The sequence below is a fragment of the Callospermophilus lateralis genome, unplaced genomic scaffold (assembly GCF_048772815.1).
Source record: "Callospermophilus lateralis isolate mCalLat2 unplaced genomic scaffold, mCalLat2.hap1 Scaffold_2339, whole genome shotgun sequence".
NCBI lineage: Eukaryota > Metazoa > Chordata > Mammalia > Rodentia > Sciuridae > Callospermophilus > Callospermophilus lateralis.
Window position 1 is genome coordinate 161,182 of NW_027513226.1, and position 6,913 is coordinate 168,094.

General features: G+C 37.9%; 1 pseudogene; it reads right to left on the minus strand.

Annotated features, from left to right (window-relative positions):
- Positions 1-3,553: 3,553 nt before the first annotated feature.
- LOC143387914 (olfactory receptor 2L3-like) lies at positions 3,554-4,773 on the minus strand (annotated as a pseudogene).
- Positions 4,774-6,913: the final 2,140 nt, after the last annotated feature.

The window sequence follows — 6,913 nt, forward strand, 5'->3', positions numbered from 1 at the left end:
CCCTCGCCCCCCAGTTTTTAGAGGCAATACTTTTAATTTTTCTCTGTTTATAATGATGTTGGCCTGGGGATTAGTGTGGATACCCTTTATGTGGTTGAGCTATGTTCCTGTTATCCCTGAAAATTAGCATTTTTAAAAGAAAATTTACAAAAGTGATTTCCAGATGTTAAATTCATTAAAAAACACATTTGACACAAATTGCCTTTAAAAACAAAATCTCAATAAACTATAGCACAACTGCAAATATTATTATTACCTCAATTGTTTCCTTTAATAACTAATTAAAACAAATAAAAATTTAAAAAACGAAAGAAAAAATTAGGACAGCATGCTCTACTAGAAGCCATTATTCATCTTCATATAAAAATAGCACCAGTAATTTCCAAGTAGTTAATTGGAATAATGAAAATTCACAGAAGGCAATTTAGTAAGCATAAAGCAGTAATAAGATTATAAAGGGAATCATATAATTAATCACCACTCATGGCAAATCAAATGTAGAAAACAAACAAACAAAAAAAGCAAAACCAAAACAATTCAGAATCCATATATAAAAAAAGGAATCACATCCTTACTATGAACTTGGACTCTGAATGTTCAGTTCATTCTCCAGCCTCACCTGTCCATCAAAGCATACTCTCAGGCAATGTGCTTGCCTCTTCCATTATCCCATCTCCCTGCCCAGCCAGAGAGCATAATTGTGAATGGGCTGGAAATCACTTCCTGTGTCCTGTGTTTCATGCCCCAGGATTTCTGCTGAATGATGTGATTAAACATTTAACCACTGGTCCTCAAATTCAACTTCAGATTTATTTTTGAAGCAGACATTTCTCCTCCCACATGATGAATAATAATAAACTTTTAGATTGGATAAGTATATTTTATTACCCCTACATTCAAATGTCACTGCCTTGTTTACCTGTGTCCAATGTTTACCAGTGAATAAATCACTTTCTGGGTAACCTTCTTGACTCTTTTTCAAACATACCTCTTCCTCACTCCTCTTCATCTTCACACCTTAAGATATCTCTATGGAGAAAGGAAGCAGCCATGGGTCCAGTCTTCCTTCATCTGGACTGAGGCCAATGACTTGCTTTTATTCATGAGGGTGTCCCTGACACCTGGAAAACAGAGACCACTTCAGGAATGACACAAAATAGCCTTGGGCCAAGGTTGAGGAGTGAGGTTCAGCAGGGTGTTGAGGTGTTTTCAAGGCATGTCAAGGGTTGACACAGTACAGGAAAAAAAAATATTCACAGATATTTTCTCAGTATTTCTCTATCCTATGTTTTATACATTCGTATTCAGTATATGCATATTAATGGCACAAAGTAATGTTTCTCAATATATGCATTCCTTTCTCAGTTTAGTTTGTATTGGCAAAAGATACATTAGTATAAAATAAACCTAAATTAATAAAAACACATGATGGAATTTCTATAATATTGAGTACATGGAATTTATTAACATATTTTAGGTATCATAGGTTCAATTTTTTTCTTTTGGAAATGCCCATTAAATTATGAAGCAGGTGTCTCCTGTTTAATAGTTAATGAATAGTACTTTATTTCTGGTTTTGTTAAATATTATTTTAAAATATTCATCAATTAGCGTTGTAGCTCAGAGGTAGATGCTTGCCCTTGGCTCAATCTATAGCACACACTCAAAATATTATCAGCAATTAAGTTTATATTGCATATAGTATCTAACATCTTAACACATTTCACATGGTCTTTTAAAGAGAGAGGGGGGAGAGAGAGAGAGAGAGAGAGAGAGAGAGAGAGAGAGAGGAGAGAGAGATAGAATTTTTTAATATTTATTTTTCAATTTTCAGTGGACACAACATCTTTATTTTATTTTATGTAGTGCTGAGGATCGAACCCGGTGCCCCGCACATGCCATGCAAGTGCATGACTGCTTGAGCAACATCCCTAGCCCCTTCACATGGTTTTTATTAGATAAAGTAATCTCATTTTCAGGAAGGATAAATTTGGTCAATTTTAAATTTCTAAGGTCTTAAAAATATTTGAATTTTTAATATTTGTTGGTAAGATGCTCCTGCAAGGCAAACTGCACTGACATTGCAATGTTCTTGCATGTGAGAAGTTGAGGCACTTGCTAAGTTTAACAAACTGCCTTTGAGTGGTAGAGCAAGTGCACATCATGCCCACTCTGAGTTGGGACTATGACTCCACTAGAGGACTCCACACCTTTGCACTGAAGGAGGAGGTGCTGATAATTCTCATTTGTGTAGGAATAAGGGATTGAAAATAATTTTTATAAGAAAGACACACTTCTTGAGTGGTGACCCCAAATACACACTGTAGTCAGGTACTGGGATGTAACACTGGAGACAGGAACATCATGCAGTGAGCATAATATACCATGGAGGCCATGATCTGAGTCTCAGGAGAAATCCACCCCTGAATCTCATAATGTCAATGGATATGGTCAAAAGGTGAGTTGGTGTATCAGGCTGTCTGTGTGTGTGGAAAGAGAAACACTGAGGGATAAACCCTCTCAACTTCTACCCAATCCAGGAGACTTGCAAAAGAAGGCTCCTTAAGTGCCACTGTTGTCACAAAGGGAGCCAAGGATGGAGGCATAAAGCACTTCACACTTTCCCAGAAGAACTCTAATACAGAGATTGGAGTGATCCAAAACTTTTGGGTTATTCTAAAGGAAGACATGAGTATAGAATTTTAAATAATTTAACTGGAGCTATTATGCTACTATGTTAAAATTTCTTTGATTCATATGAATAATTTTAAATTACATGGTCTTTAAGATAGTAGCCATGTTTACTCACTTGGACAAACAAACTCCATACTGTGTCCCCAAGGTCCAAAATTCTGCTGACAGACATTTATGTGGGCCAAGATGTTGGCATGACCTCCAGCCCCAATCACTCAGAAGACTGAGACAGGAGTTTCTCTTGAGTCCAGGAGTTGGACGTCAGCCTGGTGACATAGTGGAAAGCCTGTCTCAGAAAAATTCATGAGTGATCTGTAAAATTTAAAAAAATCATACTTATTAATGGGATATGGATGAATTTATTTGATTCAAAAATTGTCATATATATGTTAGAGTATATTTAGTTGATAAATCAAGTGTGTTAATAGAGAAAATGTTTTGTTTAAATAAATTATTCACTGGATTCCAAGTAGCCAGTCTCAAATGCCAATAGTTTTATAGTGAACTCTATAGGCTAATACAAGGACTGAGAATAAATAATCCATATTTAAAGTGAAATAAATGAAGATAATCAGTAAAGAATATCTAGGCATATAGAGAAGACAGGATTTAGCTGTTGATGGTTAAGAGCTAATGGTTCTATGGAGTGAGAGTAAAGTTGGATAATATTAAATAAAAAGTCTTATTTCAAATTTCAAACATTAATAGAAAAATTTTGTACAGAGACAAGCAGTTTTCTTATATTCTAAATTATCTGTAGTATCTTCATGCTAGTCACAAAATTACATTTTCAGTTACCAACATTATTAAAAGGACTTGCAAATAATTCCTGGGGGATGAGGCAGAAAGTTTATCTACATTATACAGAACAGATTCTTTGAGTCAATCTGCTGAAAGCCCCCATCACCTCCTTGTTCCTCAGGCTGTAGATGATGGGGTTGAGCATTGGAGTGAGGATGGTGTAGAAGACAGCCAGAACCTTGCCCTCTGCTGGAGAGTGGAAGGATCCTGGATGTAGGTAAGTGTAAACCAAGGGTGCATAGTAGAAGGTCACCACAGTGAGGTGGGTGCTGTAGGTGGAGTAGGCCTTCTTCCTTCCCTCCCCTGAGTGCATATGGCAAACGGCAATAATATGATCATAGGAGCAAACAATTACAATGAATGGAAACACCAGAAAAAGTGTAGTGCTCACAAACGCTGTGTACTCATAGACCCAGGTGTCCATGCAGGCCACGGTCAACATGGCAGGGACATCACAGAAGAAATGATTGATGATCCTGGATCTGCAGTAAGGCATATGGAGAGCATATATTGTTGAGAGCCACAGTTTAGTCAGAATGACACCTGGCATTTTTGCCAGAGGGAATGGTTGAAAGGTGACCCTGCTCTGGGATTAGGGCGGATTCTGCTGCCTCGGGCACCAGCTACTATGTTCCCATTGAGTTCTCCTGGGGTTTGGCTCGCAGAGCCTGGTGGAGGCAGTGTGTTCCCGGGAAGTGTGTGTAGAGGGCCGGTGAGAGTTCAGGAATAAAGTTTGCTGTTTGAACTACAAGGCTGTGTGGTGGCTCCGTTATTTTGTGCCCAGTCAGAGTGCGGCAATATATGGTGTGTACACAGGAGTTGACAGAGCCCATCATCCAAGATTCCAATATCATGAGCACACATATTATTTTGTTCATGCGAATGGGATAATGGAGAGGACAGCAAATTGCCACATAATGGTTATAGACCATAGATGTCAACTATACTCTTTCTGCACCTGCTAAATCAGGAAAAAGAAACTCTGAATCCCACATCCAATGAATGAGATAGACTTGTTTCCAAAGAGGAAAGCAGAAGCCATCTTAGGAACAATTGTGGAGATGTAGCTTAGGTCAATGAGGGAGAGCTGACTAAGCAGGAAATACATGGGTGTGTGGAGATGGATATCCAGGAGAATGAGAAGGGTCATGGTCAGGTTGCCTATTAGAGCCTTTAGGAAGATGAGAGCAATGAAAATGAAGAGGAAAAGGCCACTTGTTGATAGGAAAACAATCCCAATAAAATGAAATCAGTTGATGTTTGATTGTAATATTCCATATAGGATTCATATTGTTTATCCTAAAGGAAGATAAAAAAATTAGTTAGGTCCAATACATTCTATGAAGCCAATTTGGAAAAATTCTTTAGTGTAATTTGACTCTGTAGCTTATTCATAAAATTTATGCCTCTTAAACAAAGAACCAGCATTACTTACTTGTAAAAAAATCTAATATTCTTCCTTAGACAACAATTTATGATAAAAATATTTTGTGAGATATCTGAAAATTTATTGAACAAAAATATTTGTGTTTCAACTTCTAGTATGCATGCTTTATGGTTGCCCACAAACGTATAAGTTATCCAAGTTGGAAGGTACACTCAAACTACAGGCATAGATAATTTATGTAAATGCACAAATGTAGGTTTATAAATAAAAACATGTTAAAACCCTCACAGCATGACTCATTTTTCCATATTTATTGCTTAAGAGTTAAGTCTAAAATTTTAAATTTGTTTCTCATTGTAAAGTTTTTTTATTTCTTCATGAGTAGGATTTGTACAATAATATCATTAGCAACTTCTTTTAAATCGTAATTGTTATTTGATTTTCTGTTCAGAAATCTAGACTAGATTATTATATGGAAGATTGCAAATTAGAGGAAGGATGCACTTCCCAGAATTTACTTTGTTCCTGCCCAAGATAGTGGGGTGAATTCTCCATAGAAAGGTGAGTGACTAAGGGAACTCATTGAAGCATACACTGAAGTGTAAAGGAAACCCTGTACAACACAGAAATTCAGGCAGTTCAAAGACAATGTCAGAAATAATATGCTAGAGATGCACCAAATTGATTGGTAGCAGCAGGTAGCAGTTGCACCTGCTGAGGGAGGGGTGGAAATACAGAAAGAAAGGACATTGTGATGGATAAAATAAGAATATTAGAATAATTGCTTTGAGAGGAGATGTGGAATAGAGAAGGAGCTTAATGGTCTCAGTGATGGTGGGGAAGTTGTTCAGGAAAACCAACTAAAAATCACTCCACCTATGTGTGGATACTCATCTAGGAACCAGGATCACCAGTGTGGAAACTGGTGGCCAAATTTGGAAACATCTGTAAGTGCTGCATGTCAGGTAGCAGAGATATTTTATGCAGTTTGTAAAAGATGTTGGCAGCAGTCACCAGTTAAGGTCCTCAGAATATGTCTGAAACATAGTGACTGAAATAGATACTAAGAAAATTCCATGTGGAGTATTAGAAGCTCCAGATATCAAGAAAATAGTGCACCATTTGTTGTTGATGCCCCTTAAGAGCTATTGGAACGATGTCTGTAAGTGTCACACAGGTGCATCTGCACACCAGGGCACATACCCAACAATTTATATTCATAAACAGTGAATATAAAACCTGTGGAGTGTTAGTTCCTATTCCCTAATTTTACTAGTGGCCCCATAAATCCAGATGTTCAGCAAAGTTCAATATCCCCTCAGACATAGTGGGGTGAGATCAAATCTCAAACACTCACCCAAACACAGGCAAGACCAAATCTCAAATACTGGCACTTCTGATTCATAACTCTGTACAGCCTGCTAGAGTAGAGACATAGTTACTCAACATCCCCTAGTCAATTGCACCCTGCACAGGGAGACAGGGAGGTGAAAGTTACTACAACTAGTTTTGCCTTCCAGACACAAAGGCTGTTATCTGAATGAGGAGCACAAAATAATTAAACTTTAAAAAGCCTAGGCCTTGACTTAAGGCTTACAGAGCCAAAAGTTAATATAAAGACTAGCCCATGTCCTGTGTGAGCAATGGGAATGGGGTTCCCCTTGGGTGGAATGGGAGGTCTGAGAAATAAAACCTAGGACAATTAGAAAGATGAAAAAAACACAGAAAAAAAGGAATTTCAAAGCAGTTTCAGGACAGGCAAGCTGATCAGGAAGATGAAGCTTCTAGACAAAACAGAGGCCATGCCTGCTTTATTTATATCAGGGAACATCAAAGAGATTCTATACAATGTTCTCTTCTAATAATCATTAAAAGTGGGCAGTTCAGTTCCTAATGGGTCACGCCCATGTCCAGAGCTACTATGAGGACCCTTCCTAGCAGAGCGGAGGGGATGGTCACAGGCATTGGGCAATCTATTGCTGGGGGAGCCCCAGGGAAGGTTCCCAGTGCCAGGCCTCATTCTCCCTGGCT